Genomic DNA, 16,629 nt, shown 5'->3' on the forward strand with positions numbered 1-16,629 from the left:
TCCCTTTCTGAGTCTTTTAGCTGGCACTGTGTTTTGACTTTTTTCAGATGCTCTTTTATTTTCGTTCAGTTGTGGCACAATTTGTTCTTTGTCGTCTTCTGTATTCCTTTCTATCTGACTTTGTCCGGGGCTTGTTTTAGTTTCTTCTGCCTGGATACTAATCTGGCCTTATTCAGGAGCTTGCTTGATTTTATTTTGACTTTGACTTAGTTCACCTTCTTATTCCTGAACACATTTTTTAAACCTATCTGGTCCTGCTCAGGTCTTTCGATTTCTTGATTGTCTTCCGCCTGAGCTTTCGCCTAATACCTATCTGTCCCTCCTCAGACTCATGAGTTCTGGTTGGTGTTTCAAATGTCTGAGTACATTGATCTTTCCTTATCTGAGCCTCCTCAGAATTACTATTGGCTTTGACTTCTGTGATCTGAGTGTGTTCTTCTATTCCTGACTCATCCTCACTATCACTCTGCCTATCTAAATAGGTTTTACTTCTGGTTCTTACAATTTCTGCAGGTATGTCAACTACTGGAATCCATTAATCCTGACTGGTGCTCGGCTGTTCCTCATCAGCTACTTAAGGATCTATATCTTGGGACCCTTCATCTGCACAACCTTCAGCTTCTATTTGATCAGAATCTGTCACCCATTTGGCTGGCATGGATCCAATTCGGAATTCCCTTGCACTTTACAGCTGTGGTGGTAACCAATATTACTTGATGTGGTTCTCCCCACCTTGGTGCTAGGCAAGATTCTCGAGTATGTTCTTTTATCACTACCCAGTCACCTGGATTCAGGTCATGTGCTGGAGTTGATTGTCTGGCGACAGCGTCTTCCCCAACCTGGTGAGAGATAGAACGCACTTGGTCAGGCAGTTCTTTGCAGTACTCTAGTACTAAATCATCAGATATATTTATCAATTTGTGTACTGGCAGCCAAGCTTGCCTCATTGCTCTTTCCATGAGTATCTCATGAGGATTCAAGCCTGTTTTCTTGTCTGGAATGCTTCTGAGTCCCATCAAGTCCCATCAGAACAAGAAGTAAAGCGTCAGGCCATTCCAATAAGGTAGACTCATACATCTTTCCCAATCTGGACTTGATTGTGCCATTCAGTTGCTCTACCACTCCAGAAGCCTCTGGGCGGTACACACAGTGCAGTCTTTGCTCAATTTGGAATGCTTCACAGATCAGACAAATTATTTCATTAAAATGAGACCCTCGGTCTGACTCAATTGTTACTGGAAAACCGAACCTTGGTATGAGTTCTCTCAGTAGGAGTTTGGTTACAGTGATGCGATCATTTCTGCGGGTACGGTAGGCTTCCACCCATTTTGAAAATAGGCAGACAATGACAAGCACGTACTTTAACCCGGTGCCTGGCACCCAGCGACAGCAGTTGATGGATTGGCTTTTAGCTCCACCTATCTTTTGTCCTCGGAGGGAAGATCTACGCTCTGGAAGGGAAAGGTCATTAATCTAACCTAGCATGGCCAGACCCCAGCCAGGGACTCAGAGAAATGACATTTCTGGACGACCCAATAGCAGTACAAATATGACTTTGGATTTAGCAGACTACTCATTTTCACACCTGCTACACTGTACATTAGTGCATGTCTGGAATCTGTAGGCTTTGTGGAAGTAATTTTCGCCATGGGCCCCACATCCCCATAGGGAAATAATTAAGTAAAACGCAGTAAGACACACTGACTTTCCCTGGCATGTTCCTTTCCAGTGTATAAAGCCTATTTCATGTCACCACCCAATTCTGCATAAGCCGGCCACGCCATTCACTCTGTAGCTGCTCCTGGACTGCGCACACTAGGAATCTCCCCTGCGCAGCCCCTACACATGTGCACACGCATGTACACCTGTGTCTGCATGTAACCAGCACGGTGCCCCATACTCCAGCTGCTGCGCAGCGGCCTAGTCAAGCCAGGGGGACACCAGTAAAATCTCCATTGTCTGCTTCATTATGAGTTCACTGTGGGTGAGTCCCAGAATATGAGGCTCCCCACAGTAAAAGCTCAACAATTAGGTGCTCAAAAAGCGAAAAATCTGGGCGGCCCATAGTGTCAGAACCACCTTCTAACACACGCCGCGCCCAGCTGATTCCTACAGGGAAGAAGTAGCCATTCTACATAGGTACACTTCCCATAGTCAGCGATAACTAGTTATAAGGGGTTCTGACCAGACCCCCCTTACTCACCAGTTATCCGCTCAGACCACCTGCTTCTCCCATAAATGAAATCTCTACCCATGACAAGGATCCTAGACTACCCTAAGAACCCTCCAAGCTCTATGTTAGATACCTCCAGGTCATTCATGGTCTACATGGACTCAGCCTAACTAGGCCCACCTTTGCCCTTGGGTATGCACACTATGCCTACCCCTTGTCTGGACAAGGGTACAGTGCCTCAGCACTGATGCGGTCTCCTGGGATAGGTCTCCCTTCCAGAGTTTGTTCCAACCAGTACCCTCTTTCCGTTTTGGTCCAGGGAGCCAGTGAAGACCGCTCCCTGCAGAATGCACCCTCTTGGAGACCCGGAGGGCGAAGGAGAGTGCTCCCAGAGGCTGGGGGACGCCACCAGGAGCGAGAAGATGCGAAAATGGGACAACTCGGACTCCTGGGGGCCGAGATATGACCCCGAGAAGGTAGGCGACCATTGACCCCACCTGGGACCGACGACTAAGAGCGTGGGGCTCCGCCGCCGGTCGCAATCATGCCCCCGGGGTGGGTCAGGTCCCGGGGGCTGCCCCCGCAAAGAAGTAAAGCCGGGGTGCGCTGGCGAAGATGCCCCCACGGGGTGCCAGGAGTCAACCCTGGCCCCCGCCGAAACCTGCGCCGGGGAGCGCCGTCACGCTCCCCATGAAGCGGTGCAGGAAGAGGGGCCCGGGAGCCCAACTCCGGGCCCCGTGTGAGGAGGCAGGGGTGGGAAGCGCCGTCGCGCCCCCCGCCAAGAAGAGGGGAGGAGGGGCCCGGGACCCCATCCCCGGGCCCGAGGCGCCTGGGTGAGGGGGAGCGAGAAGATGCGAAAATGGGACAACTCGGACTCCTGGGGGCCGAGATATGACCCCGAGAAGGTAGGCGACCATTGACCCCACCTGGGACCGACGACTAAGAGCGTGGGGCTCCGCCGCCGGTCGCAATCATGCCCCCGGGGTGGGTCAGGTCCCGGGGGCTGCCCCCGCAAAGAAGTAAAGCCGGGGTGCGCTGGCGAAGATGCCCCCACGGGGTGCCAGGAGTCAACCCTGGCCCCCGCCGAAACCTGCGCCGGGGAGCGCCGTCGCGCTCCCCATGAAGCGGTGCGGGAAGAGGGGCCCGGGAGCCCAACTCCGGGCCCCGTGTGAGGAGGCAGGGGCGGGAAGCGCCGTCGCGCCCCCCGCCAAGAAGAGGGGAGGAGGGGCCCGGGACCCCATCCCCAGGCCCGAGGCGCCTGGGTGAGGGGGAGCGCCGTCGCGCCCCCCCGAACGAGTCCGGGGGCCCAGGACCCCATCCACGGGCCCCGATGTCAGGAGGAAACAGGGGGGAGTGCTGCTGCACTTCCCCGAGGCCAGCGGGAGGCCGCGCTGGTCTCTGTGTCTGCCGCCGGAGCTGGCAGACGACACCTGAAGGGCCGGCTCCCGCGGTCGCACACAAGGGTGCGGGCTGAGCGGGGAGCCGGCGGGGGCAGCCAGGGGTGGGTTCCCTGGACTGCCCTCCAACGTGTAAAGCCTGCGGGGGTCCCGGGTGGGACCGGGGCCCCCAGTGAAGAGAAGGAGCCAGGGGCCTGGGTGGGACCAGGCCCCCAACCAAAGCGCTGAACAGCTGGGGGTGGGCTCCCCGCGCCGCGGACCCTTACCTGGGGGTCTGGGTAGGACCGGGCCCCCCAACGAGGCCGGAGGATGAGGCGAAGCTGCCGGCGGATCAGCGCGGCCCTCCCCAGCACAGAGGGAGAGCAGCTCATCCAATATGCAGGAAAAGGAGCGAAATCGCCCCAGAATGCCTTGCAAGGCATTAGGAAGTCAGCTGTTTCGGGTGCTGGTAGCCCCCAGAGGAGGGGGGTCACTCAATTGTTGAAAGAGGGGCAGGGGGAGCTGCAGGAGCAACACAGCCTCCCCCAGCCCAAAGAAGAAAAGTCCCACCCAAAGTGTCTTGGGGATTCTAAGGAATCAACCCCTCCAGGGCTCAACTGGCAGTTAACACCTTCTGGGCTGGAACTTTTGGTCTTCAGTTGAGGGTGTTTTGACAATTGCATCAAGGAGTGAAGAGCTGAGCTGGAGGATGTGTAGAAAGGCATTCCCTGGAGGTGAAGAGGTGTAATTGCACTGAACTGCGATTATTAATGGTTACTTCTTGTAGAGGGACAGAATTTTTCCTGGTTAATGTGAAGTGCTGGTGCAAGGTGATGTCATAAGCAAAAATGTATTGAAGAGGCTAGACATCCCGGCTAGGGTGTCTGACTGTAGATACTTAAACCTGTGATTTTATCTGTGATGCCTTTAGGGGCTGTAATTGCAATGCATTCTAATGATATCCCAATGTGCTGAGTGCTGTTATTCTGAAGTGTGCGTAAACATGTATTCTTGCTGCTGCGCTTAGGTGAAGAACCCAGATTGTTAGCCCTTAAGATGAAGAGGTGCATACTGTATGGTCAGTAGGAGATGCTCAGTCAGGGTCATGTGTCGCCAAGGCAGGTGTAGCCTGTTTAATGCTTGTTGAGGTTATGGAGGGGGTCGCCACTGGGATGGTGCCAGTGCGCAGGGCCCTTGCTCCAGGTTAAGACCAATTCACTGCATTGGGGGCAAGGTGAAGTGCCTATATGAGAGTGGTGGTACTAGACCCCACCCCCCCCCCGCGGGAGGGGTGGAGATGTTATGCAATGTCACAAAGTAATTCCATCAGCTTATGTATATTTGTAAATTGGTGTTTAGTATTGAGTGGTGTGTGTGTTTAATAAATGTACTCTTACGTTTATAAAGCAAAGTACAGACTGGACAATCAATTATTGAGTGTTATTTATGCGCACCTGCAAATGGCGATTACTAGCCCACACCACCTCCCTTGAGTAAGCCTCAGACTGCTCTGCAACGCTACCCTCTGAGAGTCAGGCGCTGCCCTAGGGTGTTTGGTTCCCAGTGAAGGACAAATGTGTCATGTTATTTGTGCAAGCCTCACAGATGCTGCTCGTTTTCCAACAACAGCTATTTTGAATTTTGCACAATGTTGGGCTACTTGGTCAGCATAACGATTACCTGCTGTCACTTTGTCATTTCCATGGTGAGCAGCACACTTTACCACAGCCACTGTTTCTGGCAATTGGATTGCTTCTAGCAAATCTTTTACATAATGTCCATTTTTAAAAGGAGTACCTGAAGAAGTCATAACCTCCCTTTGCATCCAGAGCTGGCCAAAATAATGCACAACCCCCTAACCATACTGACTATCGGTGTATACGGTTACTTTCCAATCTTTCGCAATTGTGCAAGCTTTTGTCAATGCAATCAATTCGGCTACTTGTGCAGATTTGACTCTGGATAAATAGGATGCTTCGAATATACCACCCAATGTACACACCACAAAAGTAGCGCTCAATCCTCCTTCCTCATGTTGCATGCATGAACCATCTACAAATAGCTCATATTCTGAGTTTAAAAGGGGTTCTTCTCTTATGTCTGGATGTGATTAGTACCGTTTTCTGTGAGGTAGATACAATCATGTTCGACTACTTCTTTTACTTCCTCAAAATGTGAATCAGGCAACAGTGTTGCTGGGTTCAGGACAGTACATCTAGCAATGGTCACATTTTCTGCACCTAGAATGATTCGTTCATACTTAATCAGCCGACTAGGAGTTAGGTATAGTGTACATGTTCTTGTTAATAGAATCACAACTGCATGTGGAACATATACGGTTACAGGATTTCCCATAATGATGGACTTGCTTTGTTCAAGACTCATGCAAGTTGCAGCTTCTGCTTTCAGACATCCCGGCAATGTAGATGCCACTGGATCCAGTGTACCAGAAAAATATGCCACAGGACGTCTTATTAGACCATGGGTCTGAGTCAGAACAGACAGTGCACAATTGGCACGTGCATCACAGAACAGTGCAAATTCTTTCCAATAGTCAGGCATCCCCAAGGCAGGAGCTGAACACAGACAGTTTCACAATTTTAAGAAAGCAGTCATGCTCTCGTTATCCCACTCTACTGGGTCCTTTGCTCTTTTCTTTGTCATTTGTATCAAGGGCTTAGCTAGAACTGCAAGTCCCACAACCAACTGCCTGCAGTAACCTACAACTCAAAGAAACATTCTGATTACTTTCTGTGTTTGAGGTAGATTCATGTTTCTGATTATTTTGATTCTTTCTGAAGTAACTCCTCTGACACCTCTCTATCTGGTGCCCCAGATATTTTACTGAAGTGGTACAGAAGTGTAACTTTTCACGTGGCACTTTGTCCTCCTTCAAATGGTTCAGTAATGCTATGGTATGAACACAGTCATTTCGAGTTTTAGACGCCACCAATAGGCCGTCTTTATACTGCACCAGGAAAGACTGTCCGGGCAGCACCAAAGATTCAAGTCACTTTTTCAAGATATGATTGAAAATTGATGGACATTCTGTGTACCCCTGAGGGACTCGATTCCAGTTGAAACATGGTCGTTGAATTTGAATGAGAATACAAATTTGCTATCTGGATGTAATGGAATGGAGATAAACGCATGGCATAAATCAATTACAGTGAACCATCCGGCTCCCCACAGTATCTGATACAGATTTACTGCGGGATTTGACACAACTGGACAACATGGGACGACCATTTTATTAACCTCGCGAAGGTCTTGCACGACCCTGTACTTTCCGTTCGGTTTCTTTATGCCAATTGTAGGTGAATTACATGGACTGCTCTTCATTTCTTGTAAAATACCTTGCTCGGCCAACCGTTCTATTTCTGCTACAACTCCTGCTTTTATTTCTAGGCTCATTTTGTACTGCTGAATATTTGGGTAAACTGCACCGTCACTTTTATTGCATCAACATTTGCCATTAATCCTACATCTTTTCCAGTAAAATCCCACACATCAGGATTTACCGTATGCTGTAATTCTTCTGGTAGATCTTCTACTGTCATCTTTTTATTATCAGTCTCTTGTTTGCATAACATTAATTTATAAATTCCATCTCTGTCTGGGGTTTGAATTTCAACACCACTTGGTGTGCAAAAGATTGTGCAATTCATTTTACACAGCAAGTCCCTGCCTAATAGGTTCACTGGACTGGGATCGCATACAACAAATTTGTGCATTTCTTTAAAATTCCCTATTCTGACTTCCATTGGTTCTGTAACAGGGGTACTAATTGGTTTATTAGAAACGCCCACTACTTGGATCGTATCTCCAGAGAGGGGTAGGTTTGGAATGTCTGCTGTTCTCACAGTAAAAAGGGTAGCACCAGTGTCCAACAGAAAGGTAACGTCATTTCCCTCAACCTTTCCTTCAATGTGTGGACCAGACTGATCTACTGGCAAGGATGCGCCAAGTATGCATTCCTCGTCCTCCCCTCTCAGGCACAGTCAGTAGCTATCTCCATCAAAGAATGTGTCACTCAAAAGCAATTGTGATGTTGCTGCGTCTCTCCTACCACTTCCCTCCCAATTTGTGGTATCCACACTGTATTTTGCTTGACTCCCAGAATCTGGCATAGGTGCAAGTGGTAACTGGTTCTGTATTACCTATTGCTGGTTGTTTCCTATTGCTGTTGTTTCCTTGACACCCCATTCTGCGCCTGTGGATTCAAATTGTCAGTTTGGAGATTATTATTCAATACAGCCTTACACTCGTTCCTCCAATGCCCCATTTTTCCGCACCCATGACAGGGAAACTTTTTCTTTGCCTCATCTCTGCTCATTCTTCCCCTTGGTTTACCCCCATTTCCTTCTCTTTGGCTTTGATTATTTTTCAATTGATTCAACTGGAATTCTTGTTGCTCTGCTAATTTTACCTGTGCCCACATTACCTTTTCTCCTAGATTCTTAAGTCTATTATCCATTTCGTCCCCCCAATATTTTGCATATTTGAGTATCTCATCAACAGGCTTGACCTGCCAGCAAATTTTATGATCTTTAATCATTTGCGAAATTTCTGGCCTTAACCCTGACACAAAACGATAAATGAAATGTGTCCGGGCTTTCGTATGAATGTTTTCCGACCTACTGTACTGTTTGAATTCATGTAAAAGGCGCTCATAATATGCATGTACTGATTCATCTTTATTTTGAGTAGTATTGTTCATTCTTGTCCAGTCTGTCTCTTTTGGGGGTACTTTCCCTTTCAGATATGTTATTACTTGATGGTATTTTGTCATAACATCATCTGAAGGGGCTCCTGTCTTTGGGTCTCTGGGGTTTTCATCACTGGGCCAATCTACCGTAATTTTGCCTTCTGTCCGTAAATCTGCAGGAACAACAATACCAAATAACCCATCCAAATCTGCAGGAACAACAATACCAAATAACCCATCTGGCACTTCTCCCATTGGGCACAACCTTTCCACTTTTCCTGGTTCTTTTAATAAATATTCAAACGCAGTTTTTTTATTCTTTGGGCTGCCTCTTTTTTCTTTTTCCATATAGCTTTCCATCTATCTAAATCACCCCATTTTTGTAACAATGACAATAATTCCTTTATTTGTACTTTTCGTCCTGACACATTCACGTTTTCTATCTTTGTCAGAAAATTCAGCTCGGTAAGGTATCTGTAACACTTTAGATCTACCAATATCAATTCCCATGTCAGAAGCCAAATTCATAAATATTTCATGAAACGTTTTAGTATTTTGTGTGATACTTCGACATATAAACAACAATTCGTCCTCACTGAATTTATTTAATCTCTCTAACCTCACATTTCCAGCAATTAATTCTTCCAATTCAACTCTTAATTAAAAAATATCCAATACTTTCGGTTGTGATTTTGGCTTTTCTATTTCTCTGGACCATCTCTCTATTTCTTCTGGGGATACTACAGTAGCACTTCTCGTACTGGAGGATGTTTCCTGACTGAACCACCCACCAATTCCCTTATCGGTAAATCCATCAGGGAAATCACTGACTCCCACTTACTTGCTTGGTCATCAACCATCAAGGTTTCCTTTCTGGGTTGTACTACAGGTGTAGTCGGTACAGGAGTTTTAGGACAGGGTTGATTAGCTCCAAATAATGGAACAACGGAACCTATAGTTACCGGAATTGTTAGGGCTTAAGGACTCATATTCAACTGGGAAATTTTCTGAATTAATCCGCTTCTCTGTTTATTTATTGCTTCTCTTTCTTTCTCCTGTAATACCTTTTCTAATGAGGTCTCATGCATAACCTGCAGAACTAAAGGCGGTTTTAGGAACGGGGCACTAGGGTTAACTCTACTTGTTTCCTCGTGATAAGGTGGCAGATTTTTCATGAACAAATCCTCCAGGTAATCATCATCTGAATCACCACTAGTCATTACATTTTTAGTCTTCTCTTTACTCTTACTTCCTGACGGTTCTTCTAAGGTTAATGCAGGATACAATCCTTCCACTAGCATGGACTCTCTCCATTGTTTCATTTGCTTATCTCTCGTTTCTCTGGGAAATTTTGGATAAAACTTGCTCAAATTCCTGTCACTTCTGGGTCGGTCTCGCTCAAAAACTTCAATCTCCCATTCCTCTAATACTTCGTATTGAGTTAATCTAGGTCTGGGATCTAACTCATTCATGCGAGTTCTCAAATTGTACAAAATCCTACCATTAAAAGTACCATTTTCTGGAAATGCCAAAATACCATCCTCTTTAGTGTACCCCATCCAGTTCTCTAACCCCACACAAGTGTGATAGCCCCTTTCTACCATCATATATGATGCAGGTGTATTAGGTGTTGGAATAATAATCCCTTCTCTGGTTTTAATGACTTCATCTTTTTTGAAAAAGTTTTTAATTTTCTTGAAAAATGACATTTTTCTTTTTCCTCCGTACATGATATAAGGTCTTCCTCTAATCTGTTGCTCTTTAGCAAAACCTAGATATTTTCTATCAGGTCGATTTCCTATAAATGCTGGATCTAAATGGCACATATAAATTTATGCTGCTTTAATTTGTGACGACACTCGATTGTTTACTCAAATGCTACCAATACCAACGCGTTTCTTAATTTTAATGACCAATCAACAATAAGAATTCAAATATATTCCAGCCAGTAGTTGCGCGGCTTTTCTCGTGAAACAAGTTCTCACGCTCCTGCACTCACCCCCCCTTTACAATTATTACCTCAGCTACACACCCGCTGTCCTAACCAATTCCAGCGTGGCTCTTGGTGACGTCAGTGCAGCACCGCAACTGACTCCCTCCTTTACAAGGTAATACGAAAACATATTTCTTTTTTTCCGTTTTAAATGCAATTTTCATTAATTAACTACGTAGAAACATTCGCCTCTGTGCCTGAGTGACTAATTCAAAGGAACAATAATTTTCACTCACTACGAGTAAATCCCTTTCTCTTACTCTTCACACACTGCGAGTAAATCCCTTCCGTTTACTGTTCATGCAAGCATTAAAGAACCTGTAACTCCTTCAGGCTTACCCTTTCTAGGTGATATAAGGCTAAAGTTTCACCAGCGACCTCCTGCACCTGCTGGGGTTCTCCATCAATGTGCCGAAGTCACACCTGTGCCCCTCTCAGAATCTCCTTTTCATTGGAGCGGTTCTAGACTCGCGTAGTTTTGGGTTTATCCTCCCGAACAGCGGGTTCGGGATATTCAGGCTCTGATTCCGATCTTTCAGCCTTTATCCTGAGTCTGTCAGGTTGACGCTGCAGCTTCTGAAACTGATGGCCTCCTGCATCCTTCTGGTGCATCAAGCCAGGTGGGGATGTGGGCTCTGCAGTGGGACCTGAAGTTTCAGTGGGCCCAGCATCAAGGCAACTTGTCCGACCATGTCTTGATCTTGGAGGGCACTGCAGGACAGTTGCAGTGGTGGCTCACAGACCGCGATTGGGTCAGCGGCAGATCCCTCTCCCTACCCCAACCGGAGCACGTAGTTGTGATGGACGCGTCCCTCCTGGGCTGTGGGGGCCACATGGGAGAGGCGGAGATCAGAGGCCTCTGGTCTCCGGCGGAGTCCCGGCTCCACATCAACCTTCTGGAGCTGCGGGTGATCCGGCTTGCACTGAAGGCATTCCTCCCCTCTGTCCGGGGGAGTGTAGTGCAGGTGTTCACGGACAACATCACCGCCATGTGGTACTCCAACAAACAGGGCGGGGTTGTGGACCCTTTGCCAGGAAGCTCTGCGCCTCTGGCAGTGGCTGAACATCAGGGCGTGACCCTGGTGGTTCAACACCTGGCAGGTTCCCAGAACGCCAGGGCGGACTAACTCAGCTGCTGGTGCATGATGGATCACGAGTGGCATCTGAACTCGGATGTGGTGCAAGGCCTCTTTCAGCAGTGGGGAGAGCCTTGGTTAGATCGATTAGCCCCCAAAGAGAACGTGCAATGTTATCAGTTCTGCGCGTTGGAATTTCTAACAAGGCACTCGCTCGGAGACGCTTTTCGTCACGAGTGGAGTTGCGGTCTGTTGTACGCCTTTACGCCTATACCACTTCTGCCCAGAGTGCTGAAAAAGATCAGATGCGACCTGGCCCAAGTCATCCTTGTGGCTCCGGACTGGGCACGTAGATATTGGTATCCCGAGCTACTCAGCATGTCTGTCGATCACCCAATTCGTCTGCCTCTTCAGGAGGACTTTCTGTCTCTGCAGCAGGTGACGGTCCTCCACCCAAACCTGTCCAGTCTCCACCTCAATGCGTGGAGATTGAGCGGCGACAGTTGAGGCCATTTGACTAGCCTCCTGAAGTCTGCGATGTGATTCTGGCAGCCAGGCGACCCTCCACAAAATCGGTATACGCCTGCAGGTGGAACAAATTTGTGGCATGGTGCACAGCAAAGGCTGTGGATCCACTCTCTGCCCCCCTTTCAGAGGTTCTCCTTTTCCTTCTTTCTCTTGCCCAGCAGGGCTCTGCTCTGGGCACTATCAAAGGCTTCCTCTCGGCCATATCAGCCTTCTTAAGGCTTCCTGATCAGCCTTCTCTTTTCAAGTCCCCTGTTGTAAATAGATTATTGGAAGGCATCACGCACATGTTACCTGCTGTTCCCTTCGTGATGCCTCAGTGGGACTTGAATCTTGTTCTAACGTATCTGATGTGCGCTCCCTTTGAGCCACTTCATAACTGTCCTCTTCGTCTTCTGACTCTTAAGACTGCATTCCTGGTTGCCATCACCTCTGCCAGGAGAGTGAGTGAGCTCGAGGCTCTATCTTCTAAACCTCCTTTCCTCTCTGTCCATCCGGACAAGGTTGTTCGAAGGACTCGTCCTTCTTTCCTGCCCAAGGTGGTCACAGCCATTCATATCGGACAGTCCATCACCTTGCCCACCTTCTATCCGCCTCCGCATCCCGAGAAAGAGGAAGAGAGGCGCCACCGTCTGGACCCAAAATGTGCGCTCTCATTCTATCTGGACCGCACACGCCAGTTCCGGGTGGATGGCCAGCTCTTTGTTGCTTACGTGGGCGTCAAAGTTTGCTACTCCTTGGCGAAAAAGGAGCCTCTGTTGGGCTGCGCGCCCACTCCACTCTGGCCACGGCGGCTACTACTGCCCTGGGTCGGGGAGTTTCCTTGCAGGTCATCTGCCAGGCAGCTTCGTGGGCCTCGCTGCACACGTTTGCTAGACACTACTGCCTGGCAGCCAAGTCCGGAGAGATGGCTTTTTCGGCCGTTGAGTTCTCCAGGACTTTCTGGTGCGATCTTGGCTCGCAGACCCACCACCAGGGTTGGTATTGTTGGGGTATCTATTCTAAGGTAAGGAATCTAACACTAACCTGTTTCTTTCAGATGCACAAGTTACTTACCTTCGGTAATGATATATCTGAAGGAAACAGTAGTTAGTGTTATATTCCTTTCCGCCCCACCCATCCTCCCCGTTCTTCGAACCAATATCTAGGATTAAGGACATTCCTTTCAGGGCCCTAGTTTCATGGCAACAGTGTTGGTTTCTATCATGGCTCTGCGTTCCTGGCGCGGAAAGCTTTGTACAGAACTAACTTCAGCGTGCGAGGGCGGCATCTAAGTACTCCAACGCCATCCCGGCGATCACGACGGACGCGGTGCCGCAGATGACGCCTACCGACGCACATTGGTACTGCTGACGAAAACTTTCCGGATCCAGTCTGACGCCTGGGGATATTCTAAAGTAAGAAATCTAACACTAACTACTGTTTCTTGCAGATATATCGTTACCGAAAAAAGTAATTAGTGAGTTAGTAACGTTGTAGTTAATAAAGTAAATATTATATGCCTTTTATGTCTATGTAAGCGCTCCACCAGCCTTTTGGAATGTGTAGGAGCTAGGAGAGGAGTTGAACGGATGTGATGACGATGAATGGGAGACAGCGGGAGGTGGGGGGACATAGAGTTATCGGGTGAGAGGGTGTAGTGAAAGCTATTTGAGGAAGCTGTTCCTTTGCGAAGGGCGACTGGACGCTCGTCTTCAGAGACATCAATGGAGTGAGTCAGCCAGTCTCACCAAACACTGAGTATTTTATGATGTAATAAGGAGACACTCTGTGTCAGAAAATCAGCAGCCCGGGGCTCTCTTTATAATGGGTTTCATTTACATTGTAGCCAGATGTTTATTGTAATTTGCTATTATGTGGGGAAAAACACGAAACCTTTAGTATTTATATGTAGTAAATGACTGAGGTGGACAGTCACAGGCTGTCTGAACATGCAGGCTGCAGAGAGAGATTGAGACTGTTGTGCAGCTAACTCTGCACCAAAGTTCCCTTTTACTCAGTGAATGGCGTGCAATGCACAGTAGCAGTGAGAGCTTGGAAAGCTCCAGCTCGTGCTACTGCAGGGGTGGGCAGAAACGAAGAAAAACAAAGAGGGAAGGTGATCCAGTGGAGGAATGTAACTCAAGAATGGGTGAGTGGTGGGAACAGTCATGGTGTGCCACAAGGCACACCATGCAGGTGGGGGAGGGAAATGCTAAGTTTGTGCTTTAGGGTGGGAGTAGGGCTGAACGCGACTCAGGAGGGTGAAAGTAATAAAGCATAGCTTGAGAGTGCCCGACTTTGAAGCTCCAAGGTGGCTTTCTGTGGTGCCTAATAATGAAGCGGCGCACACTGAACAAAAGGAAAAGCAGCCATTAGCTGAGAGAGAGCATTTAGTGTGCATAGACAAGGGTGGATGGGAGGGAAAAATGTGTTTCTGCTCTGAAGGTGGGGGGGGAGGGCTTCTAACGTGAACCACGAGGGGAAGCAATTAAGCATAGAGCAACCCCACTTTGAAGCTCAGAGTTGAGCGCGCTCAAGAAAGGAAAGGCAGCCATCAGCTGAGTGCGGGCACTGCTCGAGGACAGGTAAAATAAAATTGTGCTCACAGTGTAATAAAAAACTTGCTGTATAAGAGTCCATGTAACAGGGGCAGTCTATATGGGAGGTTACAAAATTTGAAAAGGAGGGACAAGTGAGCTATTTCACCAATTAAAAGCCAGTATTTACCAAGGCCAGTTAGAGGAGCCAGTAGACAAGATGGGAGGAGCTTCAAACCCATATTCTGAACGCAGCATGTCTTGAAGAGACCGCGCAAGCGCTGCCTAGGCAAAAAAATTAACTACAATAAATAAATCAAACTGCAAATAACTGCAGAAACACAATGATAACACTGTACATCTTTATTACATACAGGCATCCCAAACAGACCTCCTTATAACACAGTAAGTGTAAATCCATGCATCATAGAATTCTATTCTCTATCTCATAGCAAATCTTTTACGGGATGATCTTTTTAATGCAACCCCTTATAACTCAGGCCCTTGCATGAATCCTTAACTGCCACAGTGTCCATGGGAAACATCATCTTTAACATTTTTAGACAGACCAGCCTTTTCCTCTTTATTTTACCTCAGCGTCTGAGGAACATCTTGCACCAGTAACTTTGACTATTTTTTTTTGTTTAAATCATTTTTATTAACCATTTTTTTGTTTTTGTTTGCTTTGCACATCATTCAGTAAAACCGTACAATCAGAGCAGCATTCGTGTAACAGACGGAAAAAAACAGGTACACTATGACTGAGCACAACAGATCAGTGCAATGACAGAATTATGTTAACAGTAACTTTGACTATCTTATCGACATTTAACCAATGTCCCCTTCCACATGTACAGCACTTCCACAAACCCAATCAATCTTGATGGGAGCCCAATATGGTGCTCCAATTTCTCCACAAAACCTGGCCTCTTAAGTTGCTCAAGGTGACCCACCTGAAAAAGAACATGCTTCTAGTATCAAACCTTTCCGATTGTTGTCTTTGGTTCTCATCACTCTTTGGCATGAGGTACTCTGATCATCGTTTTTAATCACTTGATCCTTAATTGGCCTAATCAACTAAGCTGGATACAGCATCGAGGCATGTAGACAACCCCTTAATTAGATGAATGGGGACTGCTGTGTAACCACTGCCTTTCGAGGACCAGCAGACCAGCAGTGGAATCATGACCTGACACCACATGCCAATGACTAGCATAATGTAACTTAGTCATAACATACTGGCACCAGCTGATGCCCAGATTAAGCATGGCAGAGCTGTACTACAGTACTAGATCTGACAGAGCTGTGTGATGGATTTTGTCAGATGCTATTCTCCGAAAGCAAGAGCCTCACAGCAGTGCTGCCATGTTATTCATTCGGCTCTCTGGCACCCAACCCCAGATTTATGTTTCTTGACGTGTAGGAATAGTGAGACCCATCAGTGCCAGATCATCAGCTGTAAATGAAATGCAAGTGCAATGGGATAGACCGGTCTTGTGCATCTTTCATTGTCTTGTCATAGTACTTTGAAAGTCCATCTGATTTTTGTCTCCTTTGTATCACCAAGCGTGGCTATCTGATTGCTAAATCTACTGTTGTACCTTGGAGTATGTAGGGCGCACAGCTGAGTTTTGTTAGTCAACAAAACATCACTTGGTGGATCTAAAATATATTGTACTATAAAGAAAGCCACAATATCAGTTTCTATTAGGAGTGTATTTGTTGCAGACATGTAATGTTGTATAGATCTTCATTTATAGTTCATATATTCACTAAATGTTACTGTATGGATCTTTATGCAATTCAAGACTTTACAATATGACAGACTATTTAAAAAAATCTGTTTGCTTCCCCTCACTCTTTCTGTCCACTCCTATATAATGAGATATATGGCTTTGTAATCTGTTCAGATAGGATGATTCTAGAATAGGTTCTTTCTTCAGAAGAAAAAAAGGTTAGTTAACAGTATCTGTAGATTTTTGCTACTGGAGTAGTTTTAGAGTCACATGAAACCACCCCTCTTCCAAGGTGAAGAGTTTTAGAGCACCACATTCGGACATACTGATGCATAATTTCACACATTACAGGGTGACCGTGTTGGAGCTTGTGAGTTTCTCTTCAGTCATAGAGAACTGTGATTGAAACCCAAAAACATTGAGATTACATGTTTTCTTGAATCGACTACTAAAATGGAGGAATTATAAATTTATGAATCTAGAATAGCCTCAATAATAAAGCTTTTTACAAGTGGAGTTATTT

The 16,629-nt window shown here is 46.9% G+C and overlaps 1 protein-coding gene across 1 annotated transcript in view; it reads left to right on the forward strand.

Annotated features, from left to right (window-relative positions):
* Positions 1–16,629, forward strand: part of RBM33 (RNA binding motif protein 33) — a 551,296-nt gene that overhangs the window by 184,661 nt on the left and 350,006 nt on the right. The gene's annotated exons all lie outside the window — the stretch shown is intronic.

Source organism: Lissotriton vulgaris, chromosome 10 (genome assembly GCF_964263255.1).
Source record: "Lissotriton vulgaris chromosome 10, aLisVul1.2, whole genome shotgun sequence".
Classification (NCBI taxonomy): domain Eukaryota; kingdom Metazoa; phylum Chordata; class Amphibia; order Caudata; family Salamandridae; genus Lissotriton; species Lissotriton vulgaris.